The sequence below is a fragment of the Ambystoma mexicanum genome, chromosome 2p (genome assembly GCF_040938575.1).
Source record: "Ambystoma mexicanum isolate Mex_15411 chromosome 2p, UKY_AmexF1_1, whole genome shotgun sequence".
NCBI lineage: Eukaryota > Metazoa > Chordata > Amphibia > Caudata > Ambystomatidae > Ambystoma > Ambystoma mexicanum.
In genome coordinates this window covers 1,308,252,171-1,308,272,173 of record NC_090923.1, presented here as the reverse complement: position 1 = coordinate 1,308,272,173, position 20,003 = coordinate 1,308,252,171, and the positions used below count along the sequence as shown (strand labels likewise).

At 44.8% G+C, this 20,003-nt stretch overlaps 3 non-coding genes across 3 annotated transcripts; all 3 read left to right on the top strand.

Annotated features, from left to right (window-relative positions):
• The first annotated feature begins 4,821 nt into the window (after positions 1–4,821).
• On the top strand, positions 4,822–4,928 carry LOC138567996 (U6 spliceosomal RNA). The gene has a single exon (XR_011302373.1). It is a non-coding gene; the product is annotated as a U6 spliceosomal RNA (small nuclear RNA).
• Positions 4,929–10,287: 5,359 nt separating this feature from the next.
• Positions 10,288–10,394, top strand: LOC138567995 (U6 spliceosomal RNA). Its single transcript, XR_011302372.1, has one exon. It is a non-coding gene; the product is annotated as a U6 spliceosomal RNA (small nuclear RNA).
• Positions 10,395–15,753: 5,359 nt separating this feature from the next.
• On the top strand, positions 15,754–15,860 carry LOC138567994 (U6 spliceosomal RNA). Its single transcript, XR_011302371.1, has one exon. It is a non-coding gene; the product is annotated as a U6 spliceosomal RNA (small nuclear RNA).
• Positions 15,861–20,003: the final 4,143 nt, after the last annotated feature.

Here is a 20,003-nt window from a genome sequence, read left to right as displayed (position 1 = left end):
GGGGGGGTAGGGGGGAAGAGAGAGGGCGGGAGGGTGGGAAGGAGTGAGTGAGGGAGGGAGAGAGGGAGGAGAGAGAGACAGAGAGAGAGAAAACAAAGAAAATATGGTATTTGGGGGCTATGTATTTGCATGGAAAAGATTTTGGCCTTTTAATCAAGTGGGAAGGGGCTCTGTGGTTGGTATCCCAGCCTGTTGATGCTTTGTTGAGTTGCTTGGAACATGCAAGGAAGGAGACCTGAAGCACTCCCGACCAGGTTGCATGTCTCCAAGTTACTGAAATCCCACAGACCTCCTCCCTGTGCCACAAAGTCCTGGGCACTGAGCTCTGCAGTTGTTGCCCACAGGTCGCCAAGTGTCCCAGATTTACTTTCTCAGAGTTGCTAGTTACTGCTACCCCACCTCGACCACTATATTTTCCCCAGATACTTGCTACTGTGGAGCAAGCAGGGCTAAGGAGAGGGAGAGGGGGTGTGCCTATGCAAATTATCTGCCAGTGTGCTTCCTGGGAGGTCATTCCATCTCACCAGCTGACACCTGGGCAGCGGCAGGTAATTTGGAGAACAGACATATCCGGACAGGCCACAGAGCAAAGGCTGGGCCGTTGATTGAGGATCCCTTTAGCCATGTCTCCCTAAGTTACTGAGGTCCAGAAAAATTCCACCCTCAGCTCTCATAGAGAGGTCCTTGGCCGATCGTGGCCGATCAGGGCTGTGAAGGGTCAGGGGGGACTGCACACTGCCTCACCTTTTCACTGCTTTCTGTAGCGGTAATGCTTTTGCAGAAGGGGCCTGTACAAGTGATTTTGTTCTGCGCTGTGCGAAAGTCACATTTATCCACTGACATTAACCAAATTACTTGCGCTGTTCAACGCACATACATGCATAGAAATCATGTTATGTTTTTTGGGGAAGGTCTAGAGGGTCCTGCTGATGATTTATTAAGCTGTCTGCTACTCTTGCTTTTACATAGTCTTCCCTGCCCAGGCATGTTTAAGGCATACTGTATGTCCCTCCATTACAATGAAAACTCTGTTGAAAGCACAGAGGTACATAGGAATGGATCTGTTAAGAAATGAAACAAAAAGTCTGGAAAAATGTCGAAACGGGTAGGATTTGGGCTTACAATTAACTGACTCACAGTCAGATGTGCTATCCCCTGACCCACTGATCCCCTTTCCTTTTGTGTAATCCTTTTGTTCTCAGTAGGGTTTTCCAAAGTGGCTTTCAAATAAAAGATCCTAGACCTGCATTTTGTGGCACACATGCCTCATATCCCGTTGCTCTTGATAAACTCACATCATCTCCCACCAATACAAGCTGTAAAAGATTTTCAGGGCTTAGCCAAGCAAACTAGACGCAGGTCGAAGGTTGAGCAATCCTTTAATCAGCAGCAAAGTTAACATTGAAATCAGCCTCAGAATCTCTTAAAGGATGGGCCAACATCTGTTGCTGGCAGCGTGCAAAGGGGCAGCCTGGGTGCTGACACCTTAAGCCATCTCCTGTTCTTGCCTTGTCCTTGATCCAGCCATGGGCCCACATACACTCAGAGGTACAGAGTGTTTCTCATGTCTATGGGTCTGCTGTGATGCTCTCACGCTTGCATCACCCAGCCATCGTGATGGGGAGGGGGTGTCGATTTGCAAGCACCCTTGAGCATGAATCTTTAAATATAATTGGCATTAAACCAAACCCTTTAGGACCAGATCAATAAAGCAGCAAAGAATGCTGATGTATTGCTGTTTGCCGCTTAATTCCATACCATCCGACATCTAAATGGTGTTTGGTCAAACGTTTGCCATATCAAATGTCCTTATGTCAAAGAGCAGAAAGTCCAGAGGTCCTAATCAATGGTTTGGTTGGCTCTCCCTTTGCGCTTGCCTTAAGGCGTCAGCACCAGAGGCTGTCCGATTGCGCCCTGCAAGCAACCAATGTTGGCCCATCCTTTAAGAGATTCTGAGGCTGATTTCAATGTTAATTTTGCTGCTGGTTTAAGGATTGCTCAACCTTCGGCCCACGTCTAATTTCCTTGGCTATGCCCTTGAAATATTTTACAGATTGTATTGGTGGGAGATGACGTGGGTTTATCAAGAGCAACGGGATATGAGGCATGTGGGCCATAAAAAACAGGTCTAGGATCTTTTGTATAAGAAAGTCTCTTTAAGTAGGGAACTTTGGACAACACTGCTGAGAGGAAAAGGATTACACAAAAGGCAAGGGGGTCAGTGGGTCAAGGGATAGCACATCTGACTGTGAGTCAGTTTATTGTAAGTCCAAATCCTACCTGTTTCAACATTTTTCCAGGCTTTTTGTTTCATTTCTTAACAGATCCATTCCTATGTGCCTCAGCAACCCATGTACTAATATTGGAATGAAAATGGGAAAATTGAATTTGACCCTGCTTCAAAGGATGACACGCACATTCGTAAAGCATTCACTATTTTTGGCACACGACAGGACAAAAACTTTCTTAATCTGCAAGTCTTTATTTTTGAATACATCTTTTTTAATGAAGATTGAAATTGTATGTTCATTCATTTTACACGACAACACAATACATTTTGCGCCAAATTCAACACTAATGACTCTGGAGCCTTTTACTTGTGAGTCCTATTGACTGAATGAACAGCCCCATCCCCTTCAATTTCTTGACTTGTACTTTTAGAAGTGGCACGCTGCTTTTGTTTTTTTATCCCATTCTACCAAACTCAGTATTAACACTTTCCCCCTTGTTGTGCACTCCAGCGTAAACTGCTTTAAGGTGCTATTTGCAAACATCGCTCTGAACTACAGCTTTACTTGCTTCTAGGCCTTAATCTTTAATTGGGGCTGAGCAGTGTACTCCGGATTTGGCTGCTTTTAGTTGGTTGATTTCTTTTTTGATTTCTGTAACTTTCAAACAGTCCCATTGTGAAATACCATTGTCACAATGTGATGCAGTGCAGGAACACTTAAAATTAATGGTAGGGAGAGGGAGCGGGGGTTGTGGGGGATGGGAAGGAGGGAGGGAGGGAGGAGAGAGAGAGACAGAGAGAGAGAGAAAACAATTAAAAGCCTAAAATCTTTGCCATGCAAACACATAGCCCCCGAATACCATATTTTCTTTATGTGGAAAGGGGCTCTGTGGCTGGTATGGCAGCCTGTTGATGCTTTGTTGAGTTGCTTGGAACGTGCATGGAAGGAGACCTGAAGCACTCCCGACCAGGTTGCATGCCTCCAAGTTACTGAAATCCCACAGACCTCCTCCCTGTGCCACAAAGTTCTGGGCGCTGAGCTCTGCAGTTGTTCCCCACAAGTTGCCAAGCACCCCAGATTTACTAGTTACTACTACCCCACCTCGACCACTATATTTTCCCCAGATACTTGCTACTGTGGAGTAAGCAGGGCTAAGAAAGAGGGAGAGGGGGTTTGCCTATGCAAATCATCTGCCAGTTTGCTTCCTGCGAGGTCATTCCATCTCACCAGCTGACACCTGGGCAGCGGCAGGTAATTTGGAGAACAGACATATATGGACAGGCCACAAAGCAAAGGCTGAGCCGTTGATTGAGGATCCCTTTTGCCATGTCTCCCTAAGTTACCGAGGACCAGAAAATTCCACCCTCAGCTCTCATAGAGAGGTCCTTGGCCGATCGTAGCCGATCAGAGGAGTGAAGTGTCGGAGGTGACTGTACACTGCCTCACCTGCCCTGCTTTCTACAGTGGTAATGCTTTTGCAGAAGGGGCCTGTACAAGAGATTTTGTTCTGCACTGTGGGAAAGTGACATTTATCCACTGACATTAACCAAACTACTTGCGCTGTTCAATGCACATGTGTGCAGAGAAATCATTTTATGTTTTTTGGGGAAGGTCTAGAGGGTCCTGCTGGTGATTCTTTTAAGCTGTCTGCTACTCTTGCTTTTACATAGAGTCTTCCCTGCCCAGGAAGGTATACTGTATGTCCCTCCCTTACAATGAAAACTCTGTTCAAAGCACAGAGGTACATAGGAATGGATCTGTTAAGAAATGAGACAAAAAGCCTGGAAAATTTCAAAGCAGGTAGCATTTGGACTTACAATAAACTGACTCACAGTCAAATGTGCTATCATTTGACCCACTGAACCCCTTACCTTTTGTGTCATACTTTTGCTCTCAGTGGGGTTGCCCAAAGTTCCCTTCTTAAAGCGGCTTTCTTTTAAAAAATCCTAGACCTGCTTTTTGTGGCACACATGCCTCATATCCCGTTGCAGTTGATAAAGTCACATCATCTCCCACCAGTACAAGCTGTACAAGATTTCCAGGGCTTATCCTTGCAATCTAGACGTGGGTCGAAGGTTGAGCAATCCTTAAATCAGCTGCAAAGTTAAAATTGAAATCAGCCTGAGAATCCTTTAAAGGATGGTCCAACATCTGTTGCTTACAGGGCTCAATCGGACAGCCTCTGGTGCTGACGCTTTAAGCCACCTCCTGTTCTTGCCTTGTCCTTGTTACAGCCATGGGCCCACATACACTCAGAGGTACAGAGTTTTTCTCATGTCTATGGGTCTGTTGTGATGCTCTCAGGCTTGCATCAGCCAGCCATTGTGATGGGGAGGGGGTGTCATTTTGCAAGCACCCTGGAGCATTAATCTTTATATCTTTAAATATAATTGGCATTAAACTAAAACCCTTTAGGACCAGATCAATACAGCAGCAAAGAATGCTTATTCATTGTTGTTTGCCTCTTCATTTCATATCACCCGATATCTAAATGGTGTTTGGACTTTCTGCCCTCTGACATAAGGACATTTGGTATGGCAAACCTTTGACCAGAGGTCCTAATCAATGGTTTGATTGACTCTCCCTTTGCGCTTGCTTCTGCAACACATGTACTAATATTGGAATGATAATGGGAAAATTAAATTGGCCCCTGCTCTAAAGGATGACACGCACATTCGTAAAGCATTCACTATTTTAGGCACATGTCTGGACAGAAACTTTCTTAATTTGCAAGTCTTTATTTTTTAATATATCTTTTTTTATTGAAGATTGACATTTTATGTTCATTCATATTACACGACAACACAATACATTTTGCGCCAAATTCAACACTAATGCCTCAGGAGCCTTTTACTTGTGAGTCCTCTTGACTGAATGAACAGCCCTGTCCCCTTCAGTTTCTTGACTTGTACTTTTAGAAGTGGCACGCTTCTTTTTTTTTTTTTTTTTTATCCCATTCTACCAAACTCAGTATTATCACTTTCCTCCTTGTTGTGCACTCCATCGTAAACTGCTTTAAGGTGCTGTTTGCAAACATCGCTCTGAACCACAGCTTTACTTGCTTCAGGGCCTTAATCTTTAATTGGGGCTGAGCAGTGTACTCCGGATTTGGCTGCTTTTAGTTGGTTGATTTCTTTTTTGATTTCTGTAACTTTCAAAAAGTCCCATTGTGAAATACCATTGTGACAATGTGCTGCAGTGCATGAAAACCTAAAATTAATGGTAGGGAGAGGGAGGGGGGGTAGGGGGGAAGAGAGAGGGCGGGAGGGTGGGAAGGAGTGAGTGAGGGAGGGAGAGAGGGAGGAGAGAGAGACAGAGAGAGAGAAAACAAAGAAAATATGGTATTTGGGGGCTATGTATTTGCATGGAAAAGATTTTGGCCTTTTAATCAAGTGGGAAGGGGCTCTGTGGTTGGTATCCCAGCCTGTTGATGCTTTGTTGAGTTGCTTGGAACATGCAAGGAAGGAGACCTGAAGCACTCCCGACCAGGTTGCATGTCTCCAAGTTACTGAAATCCCACAGACCTCCTCCCTGTGCCACAAAGTCCTGGGCACTGAGCTCTGCAGTTGTTGCCCACAGGTCGCCAAGTGTCCCAGATTTACTTTCTCAGAGTTGCTAGTTACTGCTACCCCACCTCGACCACTATATTTTCCCCAGATACTTGCTACTGTGGAGCAAGCAGGGCTAAGGAGAGGGAGAGGGGGTGTGCCTATGCAAATTATCTGCCAGTGTGCTTCCTGGGAGGTCATTCCATCTCACCAGCTGACACCTGGGCAGCGGCAGGTAATTTGGAGAACAGACATATCCGGACAGGCCACAGAGCAAAGGCTGGGCCGTTGATTGAGGATCCCTTTAGCCATGTCTCCCTAAGTTACTGAGGTCCAGAAAAATTCCACCCTCAGCTCTCATAGAGAGGTCCTTGGCCGATCGTGGCCGATCAGGGCTGTGAAGGGTCAGGGGGGACTGCACACTGCCTCACCTTTTCACTGCTTTCTGTAGCGGTAATGCTTTTGCAGAAGGGGCCTGTACAAGTGATTTTGTTCTGCGCTGTGCGAAAGTCACATTTATCCACTGACATTAACCAAATTACTTGCGCTGTTCAACGCACATACATGCATAGAAATCATGTTATGTTTTTTGGGGAAGGTCTAGAGGGTCCTGCTGATGATTTATTAAGCTGTCTGCTACTCTTGCTTTTACATAGTCTTCCCTGCCCAGGCATGTTTAAGGCATACTGTATGTCCCTCCATTACAATGAAAACTCTGTTGAAAGCACAGAGGTACATAGGAATGGATCTGTTAAGAAATGAAACAAAAAGTCTGGAAAAATGTCGAAACGGGTAGGATTTGGGCTTACAATTAACTGACTCACAGTCAGATGTGCTATCCCCTGACCCACTGATCCCCTTTCCTTTTGTGTAATCCTTTTGTTCTCAGTAGGGTTTTCCAAAGTGGCTTTCAAATAAAAGATCCTAGACCTGCATTTTGTGGCACACATGCCTCATATCCCGTTGCTCTTGATAAACTCACATCATCTCCCACCAATACAAGCTGTAAAAGATTTTCAGGGCTTAGCCAAGCAAACTAGACGCAGGTCGAAGGTTGAGCAATCCTTTAATCAGCAGCAAAGTTAACATTGAAATCAGCCTCAGAATCTCTTAAAGGATGGGCCAACATCTGTTGCTGGCAGCGTGCAAAGGGGCAGCCTGGGTGCTGACACCTTAAGCCATCTCCTGTTCTTGCCTTGTCCTTGATCCAGCCATGGGCCCACATACACTCAGAGGTACAGAGTGTTTCTCATGTCTATGGGTCTGCTGTGATGCTCTCACGCTTGCATCACCCAGCCATCGTGATGGGGAGGGGGTGTCGATTTGCAAGCACCCTTGAGCATGAATCTTTAAATATAATTGGCATTAAACCAAACCCTTTAGGACCAGATCAATAAAGCAGCAAAGAATGCTGATGTATTGCTGTTTGCCGCTTAATTCCATACCATCCGACATCTAAATGGTGTTTGGTCAAACGTTTGCCATATCAAATGTCCTTATGTCAAAGAGCAGAAAGTCCAGAGGTCCTAATCAATGGTTTGGTTGGCTCTCCCTTTGCGCTTGCCTTAAGGCGTCAGCACCAGAGGCTGTCCGATTGCGCCCTGCAAGCAACCAATGTTGGCCCATCCTTTAAGAGATTCTGAGGCTGATTTCAATGTTAATTTTGCTGCTGGTTTAAGGATTGCTCAACCTTCGGCCCACGTCTAATTTCCTTGGCTATGCCCTTGAAATATTTTACAGATTGTATTGGTGGGAGATGACGTGGGTTTATCAAGAGCAACGGGATATGAGGCATGTGGGCCATAAAAAACAGGTCTAGGATCTTTTGTATAAGAAAGTCTCTTTAAGTAGGGAACTTTGGACAACACTGCTGAGAGGAAAAGGATTACACAAAAGGCAAGGGGGTCAGTGGGTCAAGGGATAGCACATCTGACTGTGAGTCAGTTTATTGTAAGTCCAAATCCTACCTGTTTCAACATTTTTCCAGGCTTTTTGTTTCATTTCTTAACAGATCCATTCCTATGTGCCTCAGCAACCCATGTACTAATATTGGAATGAAAATGGGAAAATTGAATTTGACCCTGCTTCAAAGGATGACACGCACATTCGTAAAGCATTCACTATTTTTGGCACACGACAGGACAAAAACTTTCTTAATCTGCAAGTCTTTATTTTTGAATACATCTTTTTTAATGAAGATTGAAATTGTATGTTCATTCATTTTACACGACAACACAATACATTTTGCGCCAAATTCAACACTAATGACTCTGGAGCCTTTTACTTGTGAGTCCTATTGACTGAATGAACAGCCCCATCCCCTTCAATTTCTTGACTTGTACTTTTAGAAGTGGCACGCTGCTTTTGTTTTTTTATCCCATTCTACCAAACTCAGTATTAACACTTTCCCCCTTGTTGTGCACTCCAGCGTAAACTGCTTTAAGGTGCTATTTGCAAACATCGCTCTGAACTACAGCTTTACTTGCTTCTAGGCCTTAATCTTTAATTGGGGCTGAGCAGTGTACTCCGGATTTGGCTGCTTTTAGTTGGTTGATTTCTTTTTTGATTTCTGTAACTTTCAAACAGTCCCATTGTGAAATACCATTGTCACAATGTGATGCAGTGCAGGAACACTTAAAATTAATGGTAGGGAGAGGGAGCGGGGGTTGTGGGGGATGGGAAGGAGGGAGGGAGGGAGGAGAGAGAGAGACAGAGAGAGAGAGAAAACAATTAAAAGCCTAAAATCTTTGCCATGCAAACACATAGCCCCCGAATACCATATTTTCTTTATGTGGAAAGGGGCTCTGTGGCTGGTATGGCAGCCTGTTGATGCTTTGTTGAGTTGCTTGGAACGTGCATGGAAGGAGACCTGAAGCACTCCCGACCAGGTTGCATGCCTCCAAGTTACTGAAATCCCACAGACCTCCTCCCTGTGCCACAAAGTTCTGGGCGCTGAGCTCTGCAGTTGTTCCCCACAAGTTGCCAAGCACCCCAGATTTACTAGTTACTACTACCCCACCTCGACCACTATATTTTCCCCAGATACTTGCTACTGTGGAGTAAGCAGGGCTAAGAAAGAGGGAGAGGGGGTTTGCCTATGCAAATCATCTGCCAGTTTGCTTCCTGCGAGGTCATTCCATCTCACCAGCTGACACCTGGGCAGCGGCAGGTAATTTGGAGAACAGACATATATGGACAGGCCACAAAGCAAAGGCTGAGCCGTTGATTGAGGATCCCTTTTGCCATGTCTCCCTAAGTTACCGAGGACCAGAAAATTCCACCCTCAGCTCTCATAGAGAGGTCCTTGGCCGATCGTAGCCGATCAGAGGAGTGAAGTGTCGGAGGTGACTGTACACTGCCTCACCTGCCCTGCTTTCTACAGTGGTAATGCTTTTGCAGAAGGGGCCTGTACAAGAGATTTTGTTCTGCACTGTGGGAAAGTGACATTTATCCACTGACATTAACCAAACTACTTGCGCTGTTCAATGCACATGTGTGCAGAGAAATCATTTTATGTTTTTTGGGGAAGGTCTAGAGGGTCCTGCTGGTGATTCTTTTAAGCTGTCTGCTACTCTTGCTTTTACATAGAGTCTTCCCTGCCCAGGAAGGTATACTGTATGTCCCTCCCTTACAATGAAAACTCTGTTCAAAGCACAGAGGTACATAGGAATGGATCTGTTAAGAAATGAGACAAAAAGCCTGGAAAATTTCAAAGCAGGTAGCATTTGGACTTACAATAAACTGACTCACAGTCAAATGTGCTATCATTTGACCCACTGAACCCCTTACCTTTTGTGTCATACTTTTGCTCTCAGTGGGGTTGCCCAAAGTTCCCTTCTTAAAGCGGCTTTCTTTTAAAAAATCCTAGACCTGCTTTTTGTGGCACACATGCCTCATATCCCGTTGCAGTTGATAAAGTCACATCATCTCCCACCAGTACAAGCTGTACAAGATTTCCAGGGCTTATCCTTGCAATCTAGACGTGGGTCGAAGGTTGAGCAATCCTTAAATCAGCTGCAAAGTTAAAATTGAAATCAGCCTGAGAATCCTTTAAAGGATGGTCCAACATCTGTTGCTTACAGGGCTCAATCGGACAGCCTCTGGTGCTGACGCTTTAAGCCACCTCCTGTTCTTGCCTTGTCCTTGTTACAGCCATGGGCCCACATACACTCAGAGGTACAGAGTTTTTCTCATGTCTATGGGTCTGTTGTGATGCTCTCAGGCTTGCATCAGCCAGCCATTGTGATGGGGAGGGGGTGTCATTTTGCAAGCACCCTGGAGCATTAATCTTTATATCTTTAAATATAATTGGCATTAAACTAAAACCCTTTAGGACCAGATCAATACAGCAGCAAAGAATGCTTATTCATTGTTGTTTGCCTCTTCATTTCATATCACCCGATATCTAAATGGTGTTTGGACTTTCTGCCCTCTGACATAAGGACATTTGGTATGGCAAACCTTTGACCAGAGGTCCTAATCAATGGTTTGATTGACTCTCCCTTTGCGCTTGCTTCTGCAACACATGTACTAATATTGGAATGATAATGGGAAAATTAAATTGGCCCCTGCTCTAAAGGATGACACGCACATTCGTAAAGCATTCACTATTTTAGGCACATGTCTGGACAGAAACTTTCTTAATTTGCAAGTCTTTATTTTTTAATATATCTTTTTTTATTGAAGATTGACATTTTATGTTCATTCATATTACACGACAACACAATACATTTTGCGCCAAATTCAACACTAATGCCTCAGGAGCCTTTTACTTGTGAGTCCTCTTGACTGAATGAACAGCCCTGTCCCCTTCAGTTTCTTGACTTGTACTTTTAGAAGTGGCACGCTTCTTTTTTTTTTTTTTTTTTATCCCATTCTACCAAACTCAGTATTATCACTTTCCTCCTTGTTGTGCACTCCAGCGTAAACTGCTTTAAGGTGCTGTTTGCAAACATCGCTCTGAACCACAGCTTTACTTGCTTCAGGGCCTTAATCTTTAATTGGGGCTGAGCAGTGTACTCCGGATTTGGCTGCTTTTAGTTGGTTGATTTCTTTTTTGATTTCTGTAACTTTCAAAAAGTCCCATTGTGAAATACCATTGTGACAATGTGCTGCAGTGCATGAAAACCTAAAATTAATGGTAGGGAGAGGGAGGGGGGGTAGGGGGGAAGAGAGAGGGCGGGAGGGTGGGAAGGAGTGAGTGAGGGAGGGAGAGAGGGAGGAGAGAGAGACAGAGAGAGAGAAAACAAAGAAAATATGGTATTTGGGGGCTATGTATTTGCATGGAAAAGATTTTGGCCTTTTAATCAAGTGGGAAGGGGCTCTGTGGTTGGTATCCCAGCCTGTTGATGCTTTGTTGAGTTGCTTGGAACATGCAAGGAAGGAGACCTGAAGCACTCCCGACCAGGTTGCATGTCTCCAAGTTACTGAAATCCCACAGACCTCCTCCCTGTGCCACAAAGTCCTGGGCACTGAGCTCTGCAGTTGTTGCCCACAGGTCGCCAAGTGTCCCAGATTTACTTTCTCAGAGTTGCTAGTTACTGCTACCCCACCTCGACCACTATATTTTCCCCAGATACTTGCTACTGTGGAGCAAGCAGGGCTAAGGAGAGGGAGAGGGGGTGTGCCTATGCAAATTATCTGCCAGTGTGCTTCCTGGGAGGTCATTCCATCTCACCAGCTGACACCTGGGCAGCGGCAGGTAATTTGGAGAACAGACATATCCGGACAGGCCACAGAGCAAAGGCTGGGCCGTTGATTGAGGATCCCTTTAGCCATGTCTCCCTAAGTTACTGAGGTCCAGAAAAATTCCACCCTCAGCTCTCATAGAGAGGTCCTTGGCCGATCGTGGCCGATCAGGGCTGTGAAGGGTCAGGGGGGACTGCACACTGCCTCACCTTTTCACTGCTTTCTGTAGCGGTAATGCTTTTGCAGAAGGGGCCTGTACAAGTGATTTTGTTCTGCGCTGTGCGAAAGTCACATTTATCCACTGACATTAACCAAATTACTTGCGCTGTTCAACGCACATACATGCATAGAAATCATGTTATGTTTTTTGGGGAAGGTCTAGAGGGTCCTGCTGATGATTTATTAAGCTGTCTGCTACTCTTGCTTTTACATAGTCTTCCCTGCCCAGGCATGTTTAAGGCATACTGTATGTCCCTCCATTACAATGAAAACTCTGTTGAAAGCACAGAGGTACATAGGAATGGATCTGTTAAGAAATGAAACAAAAAGTCTGGAAAAATGTCGAAACGGGTAGGATTTGGGCTTACAATTAACTGACTCACAGTCAGATGTGCTATCCCCTGACCCACTGATCCCCTTTCCTTTTGTGTAATCCTTTTGTTCTCAGTAGGGTTTTCCAAAGTGGCTTTCAAATAAAAGATCCTAGACCTGCATTTTGTGGCACACATGCCTCATATCCCGTTGCTCTTGATAAACTCACATCATCTCCCACCAATACAAGCTGTAAAAGATTTTCAGGGCTTAGCCAAGCAAACTAGACGCAGGTCGAAGGTTGAGCAATCCTTTAATCAGCAGCAAAGTTAACATTGAAATCAGCCTCAGAATCTCTTAAAGGATGGGCCAACATCTGTTGCTGGCAGCGTGCAAAGGGGCAGCCTGGGTGCTGACACCTTAAGCCATCTCCTGTTCTTGCCTTGTCCTTGATCCAGCCATGGGCCCACATACACTCAGAGGTACAGAGTGTTTCTCATGTCTATGGGTCTGCTGTGATGCTCTCACGCTTGCATCACCCAGCCATCGTGATGGGGAGGGGGTGTCGATTTGCAAGCACCCTTGAGCATGAATCTTTAAATATAATTGGCATTAAACCAAACCCTTTAGGACCAGATCAATAAAGCAGCAAAGAATGCTGATGTATTGCTGTTTGCCGCTTAATTCCATACCATCCGACATCTAAATGGTGTTTGGTCAAACGTTTGCCATATCAAATGTCCTTATGTCAAAGAGCAGAAAGTCCAGAGGTCCTAATCAATGGTTTGGTTGGCTCTCCCTTTGCGCTTGCCTTAAGGCGTCAGCACCAGAGGCTGTCCGATTGCGCCCTGCAAGCAACCAATGTTGGCCCATCCTTTAAGAGATTCTGAGGCTGATTTCAATGTTAATTTTGCTGCTGGTTTAAGGATTGCTCAACCTTCGGCCCACGTCTAATTTCCTTGGCTATGCCCTTGAAATATTTTACAGATTGTATTGGTGGGAGATGACGTGGGTTTATCAAGAGCAACGGGATATGAGGCATGTGGGCCATAAAAAACAGGTCTAGGATCTTTTGTATAAGAAAGTCTCTTTAAGTAGGGAACTTTGGACAACACTGCTGAGAGGAAAAGGATTACACAAAAGGCAAGGGGGTCAGTGGGTCAAGGGATAGCACATCTGACTGTGAGTCAGTTTATTGTAAGTCCAAATCCTACCTGTTTCAACATTTTTCCAGGCTTTTTGTTTCATTTCTTAACAGATCCATTCCTATGTGCCTCAGCAACCCATGTACTAATATTGGAATGAAAATGGGAAAATTGAATTTGACCCTGCTTCAAAGGATGACACGCACATTCGTAAAGCATTCACTATTTTTGGCACACGACAGGACAAAAACTTTCTTAATCTGCAAGTCTTTATTTTTGAATACATCTTTTTTAATGAAGATTGAAATTGTATGTTCATTCATTTTACACGACAACACAATACATTTTGCGCCAAATTCAACACTAATGACTCTGGAGCCTTTTACTTGTGAGTCCTATTGACTGAATGAACAGCCCCATCCCCTTCAATTTCTTGACTTGTACTTTTAGAAGTGGCACGCTGCTTTTGTTTTTTTATCCCATTCTACCAAACTCAGTATTAACACTTTCCCCCTTGTTGTGCACTCCAGCGTAAACTGCTTTAAGGTGCTATTTGCAAACATCGCTCTGAACTACAGCTTTACTTGCTTCTAGGCCTTAATCTTTAATTGGGGCTGAGCAGTGTACTCCGGATTTGGCTGCTTTTAGTTGGTTGATTTCTTTTTTGATTTCTGTAACTTTCAAACAGTCCCATTGTGAAATACCATTGTCACAATGTGATGCAGTGCAGGAACACTTAAAATTAATGGTAGGGAGAGGGAGCGGGGGTTGTGGGGGATGGGAAGGAGGGAGGGAGGGAGGAGAGAGAGAGACAGAGAGAGAGAGAAAACAATTAAAAGCCTAAAATCTTTGCCATGCAAACACATAGCCCCCGAATACCATATTTTCTTTATGTGGAAAGGGGCTCTGTGGCTGGTATGGCAGCCTGTTGATGCTTTGTTGAGTTGCTTGGAACGTGCATGGAAGGAGACCTGAAGCACTCCCGACCAGGTTGCATGCCTCCAAGTTACTGAAATCCCACAGACCTCCTCCCTGTGCCACAAAGTTCTGGGCGCTGAGCTCTGCAGTTGTTCCCCACAAGTTGCCAAGCACCCCAGATTTACTAGTTACTACTACCCCACCTCGACCACTATATTTTCCCCAGATACTTGCTACTGTGGAGTAAGCAGGGCTAAGAAAGAGGGAGAGGGGGTTTGCCTATGCAAATCATCTGCCAGTTTGCTTCCTGCGAGGTCATTCCATCTCACCAGCTGACACCTGGGCAGCGGCAGGTAATTTGGAGAACAGACATATATGGACAGGCCACAAAGCAAAGGCTGAGCCGTTGATTGAGGATCCCTTTTGCCATGTCTCCCTAAGTTACCGAGGACCAGAAAATTCCACCCTCAGCTCTCATAGAGAGGTCCTTGGCCGATCGTAGCCGATCAGAGGAGTGAAGTGTCGGAGGTGACTGTACACTGCCTCACCTGCCCTGCTTTCTACAGTGGTAATGCTTTTGCAGAAGGGGCCTGTACAAGAGATTTTGTTCTGCACTGTGGGAAAGTGACATTTATCCACTGACATTAACCAAACTACTTGCGCTGTTCAATGCACATGTATGCAGAGAAATCATTTTATGTTTTTTGGGGAAGGTCTAGAGGGTCCTGCTGGTGATTCTTTTAAGCTGTCTGCTACTCTTGCTTTTACATAGAGTCTTCCCTGCCCAGGAAGGTATACTGTATGTCCCTCCCTTACAATGAAAACTCTGTTCAAAGCACAGAGGTACATAGGAATGGATCTGTTAAGAAATGAGACAAAAAGCCTGGAAAATTTCAAAGCAGGTAGCATTTGGACTTACAATAAACTGACTCACAGTCAAATGTGCTATCATTTGACCCACTGAACCCCTTACCTTTTGTGTCATACTTTTGCTCTCAGTGGGGTTGCCCAAAGTTCCCTTCTTAAAGCGGCTTTCTTTTAAAAAATCCTAGACCTGCTTTTTGTGGCACACATGCCTCATATCCCGTTGCAGTTGATAAAGTCACATCATCTCCCACCAGTACAAGCTGTACAAGATTTCCAGGGCTTATCCTTGCAATCTAGACGTGGGTCGAAGGTTGAGCAATCCTTAAATCAGCTGCAAAGTTAAAATTGAAATCAGCCTGAGAATCCTTTAAAGGATGGTCCAACATCTGTTGCTTACAGGGCTCAATCGGACAGCCTCTGGTGCTGACGCTTTAAGCCACCTCCTGTTCTTGCCTTGTCCTTGTTACAGCCATGGGCCCACATACACTCAGAGGTACAGAGTTTTTCTCATGTCTATGGGTCTGTTGTGATGCTCTCAGGCTTGCATCAGCCAGCCATTGTGATGGGGAGGGGGTGTCATTTTGCAAGCACCCTGGAGCATTAATCTTTATATCTTTAAATATAATTGGCATTAAACTAAAACCCTTTAGGACCAGATCAATACAGCAGCAAAGAATGCTTATTCATTGTTGTTTGCCTCTTCATTTCATATCACCCGATATCTAAATGGTGTTTGGACTTTCTGCCCTCTGACATAAGGACATTTGGTATGGCAAACCTTTGACCAGAGGTCCTAATCAATGGTTTGATTGACTCTCCCTTTGCGCTTGCTTCTGCAACACATGTACTAATATTGGAATGATAATGGGAAAATTAAATTGGCCCCTGCTCTAAAGGATGACACGCACATTCGTAAAGCATTCACTATTTTAGGCACATGTCTGGACAGAAACTTTCTTAATTTGCAAGTCTTTATTTTTTAATATATCTTTTTTTATTGAAGATTGACATTTTATGTTCATTCATATTACACGACAACACAATACATTTTGCGCCAAATTCAACACTAATGCCTCAGGAGCCTTTTACTTGTGAGTCCTCTTGACTGAATGAACAGCCCTGTCCCCTTCAGTTTCTTGACTTGTACTTTTAGAAGTGGCACGCTTCTTTTTTTTTTTTTTTTTTATCCCATTCTACCAAACTCAGTATTATCACTTTCCTCCTTGTTGTGCACTCCAGCGTAAACTGCTTTAAGGTGCTGTTTGCAAACATCGCTCTGAACCACAGCTTTACTTGCTTCAGGGCCTTAATCTTTAATTGGGGCTGAGCAGTGTACTCCGGATTTGGCTGCTTTTAGTTGGTTGATTTCTTTTTTGATTTCTGTAACTTTCAAAAAGTCCCATTGTGAAATACCATTGTGACAATGTGCTGCAGTGCATGAAAACCTAAAATTAATGGTAGGGAGAGGGAGGGGGGGTAGGGGGGAAGAGAGAGGGCGGGAGGGTGGGAAGGAGTGAGTGAGGGAGGGAGAGAGGGAGGAGAGAGAGACAGAGAGAGAGAAAACAAAGAAAATATGGTATTTGGGGGCTATGTATTTGCATGGAAAAGATTTTGGCCTTTTAATCAAGTGGGAAGGGGCTCTGTGGTTGGTATCCCAGCCTGTTGATGCTTTGTTGAGTTGCTTGGAACATGCAAGGAAGGAGACCTGAAGCACTCCCGACCAGGTTGCATGTCTCCAAGTTACTGAAATCCCACAGACCTCCTCCCTGTGCCACAAAGTCCTGGGCACTGAGCTCTGCAGTTGTTGCCCACAGGTCGCCAAGTGTCCCAGATTTACTTTCTCAGAGTTGCTAGTTACTGCTACCCCACCTCGACCACTATATTTTCCCCAGATACTTGCTACTGTGGAGCAAGCAGGGCTAAGGAGAGGGAGAGGGGGTGTGCCTATGCAAATTATCTGCCAGTGTGCTTCCTGGGAGGTCATTCCATCTCACCAGCTGACACCTGGGCAGCGGCAGGTAATTTGGAGAACAGACATATCCGGACAGGCCACAGAGCAAAGGCTGGGCCGTTGATTGAGGATCCCTTTAGCCATGTCTCCCTAAGTTACTGAGGTCCAGAAAAATTCCACCCTCAGCTCTCATAGAGAGGTCCTTGGCCGATCGTGGCCGATCAGGGCTGTGAAGGGTCAGGGGGGACTGCACACTGCCTCACCTTTTCACTGCTTTCTGTAGCGGTAATGCTTTTGCAGAAGGGGCCTGTACAAGTGATTTTGTTCTGCGCTGTGCGAAAGTCACATTTATCCACTGACATTAACCAAATTACTTGCGCTGTTCAACGCACATACATGCATAGAAATCATGTTATGTTTTTTGGGGAAGGTCTAGAGGGTCCTGCTGATGATTTATTAAGCTGTCTGCTACTCTTGCTTTTACATAGTCTTCCCTGCCCAGGCATGTTTAAGGCATACTGTATGTCCCTCCATTACAATGAAAACTCTGTTGAAAGCACAGAGGTACATAGGAATGGATCTGTTAAGAAATGAAACAAAAAGTCTGGAAAAATGTCGAAACGGGTAGGATTTGGGCTTACAATTAACTGACTCACAGTCAGATGTGCTATCCCCTGACCCACTGATCCCCTTTCCTTTTGTGTAATCCTTTTGTTCTCAGTAGGGTTTTCCAAAGTGGCTTTCAAATAAAAGATCCTAGACCTGCATTTTGTGGCACACATGCCTCATATCCCGTTGCTCTTGATAAACTCACATCATCTCCCACCAATACAAGCTGTAAAAGATTTTCAGGGCTTAGCCAAGCAAACTAGACGCAGGTCGAAGGTTGAGCAATCCTTTAATCAGCAGCAAAGTTAACATTGAAATCAGCCTCAGAATCTCTTAAAGGATGGGCCAACATCTGTTGCTGGCAGCGTGCAAAGGGGCAGCCTGGGTGCTGACACCTTAAGCCATCTCCTGTTCTTGCCTTGTCCTTGATCCAGCCATGGGCCCACATACACTCAGAGGTACAGAGTGTTTCTCATGTCTATGGGTCTGCTGTGATGCTCTCACGCTTGCATCACCCAGCCATCGTGATGGGGAGGGGGTGTCGATTTGCAAGCACCCTTGAGCATGAATCTTTAAATATAATTGGCATTAAACCAAACCCTTTAGGACCAGATCAATAAAGCAGCAAAGAATGCTGATGTATTGCTGTTTGCCGCTTAATTCCATACCATCCGACATCTAAATGGTGTTTGGTCAAACGTTTGCCATATCAAATGTCCTTATGTCAAAGAGCAGAAAGTCCAGAGGTCCTAATCAATGGTTTGGTTGGCTCTCCCTTTGCGCTTGCCTTAAGGCGTCAGCACCAGAGGCTGTCCGATTGCGCCCTGCAAGCAACCAATGTTGGCCCATCCTTTAAGAGATTCTGAGGCTGATTTCAATGTTAATTTTGCTGCTGGTTTAAGGATTGCTCAACCTTCGGCCCACGTCTAATTTCCTTGGCTATGCCCTTGAAATATTTTACAGATTGTATTGGTGGGAGATGACGTGGGTTTATCAAGAGCAACGGGATATGAGGCATGTGGGCCATAAAAAACAGGTCTAGGATCTTTTGTATAAGAAAGTCTCTTTAAGTAGGGAACTTTGGACAACACTGCTGAGAGGAAAAGGATTACACAAAAGGCAAGGGGGTCAGTGGGTCAAGGGATAGCACATCTGACTGTGAGTCAGTTTATTGTAAGTCCAAATCCTACCTGTTTCAACATTTTTCCAGGCTTTTTGTTTCATTTCTTAACAGATCCATTCCTATGTGCCTCAGCAACCCATGTACTAATATTGGAATGAAAATGGGAAAATTGAATTTGACCCTGCTTCAAAGGATGACACGCACATTCGTAAAGCATTCACTATTTTTGGCACACGACAGGACAAAAACTTTCTTAATCTGCAAGTCTTTATTTTTGAATACATCTTTTTTAATGAAGATTGAAATTGTATGTTCATTCATTTTACACGACAACACAATACATTTTGCGCCAAATTCAACACTAATGACTCTGGAGCCTTTTACTTGTGAGTCCTATTGACTGAATGAACAGCCCCATCCCCTTCAATTTCTTGACTTGTACTTTTAGAAGTGGCACGCTGCTTTTGTTTTTTTATCCCATTCTACCAAACTCAGTATTAACACTTTCCCCCTTGTTGTGCACTCCAGCGTAAACTGCTTTAAGGTGCTATTTGCAAACATTGCTCTGAACTACAGCTTTACTTGCTTCTAGGCCTTAATCTTTAATTGGGGCTGAGCAGTGTACTCCGGATTTGGCTGCTTTTAGTTGGTTGATTTCTTTTTTGATTTCTGTAACTTTCAAACAGTCCCATTGTGAAATACCATTGTCACAATGTGATGCAGTGCAGGAACACTTAAAATTAATGGTAGGGAGAGGGAGCGGGGGTTGTGGGGGATGGGAAGGAGGGAGGGAGGGAGGAGAGAGAGAGACAGAGAGAGAGAGAAAACAATTAAAAGCCTAAAATCTTTGCCATGCAAACACATAGCCCCCGAATACCATATTTTCTTTATGTGGAAAGGGGCTCTGTGGCTGGTATGGCAGCCTGTTGATGCTTTGTTGAGTTGCTTGGAACGTGCATGGAAGGAGACCTGAAGCACTCCCGACCAGGTTGCATGCCTCCAAGTTACTGAAATCCCACAGACCTCCTCCCTGTGCCACAAAGTTCTGGGCGCTGAGCTCTGCAGTTGTTCCCCACAAGTTGCCAAGCACCCCAGATTTACTAGTTACTACTACCCCACCTCGACCACTATATTTTCCCCAGATACTTGCTACTGTGGAGTAAGCAGGGCTAAGAAAGAGGGAGAGGGGGTTTGCCTATGCAAATCATCTGCCAGTTTGCTTCCTGCGAGGTCATTCCATCTCACCAGCTGACACCTGGGCAGCGGCAGGTAATTTGGAGAACAGACATATATGGACAGGCCACAAAGCAAAGGCTGAGCCGTTGATTGAGGATCCCTTTTGCCATGTCTCCCTAAGTTACCGAGGACCAGAAAATTCCACCCTCAGCTCTC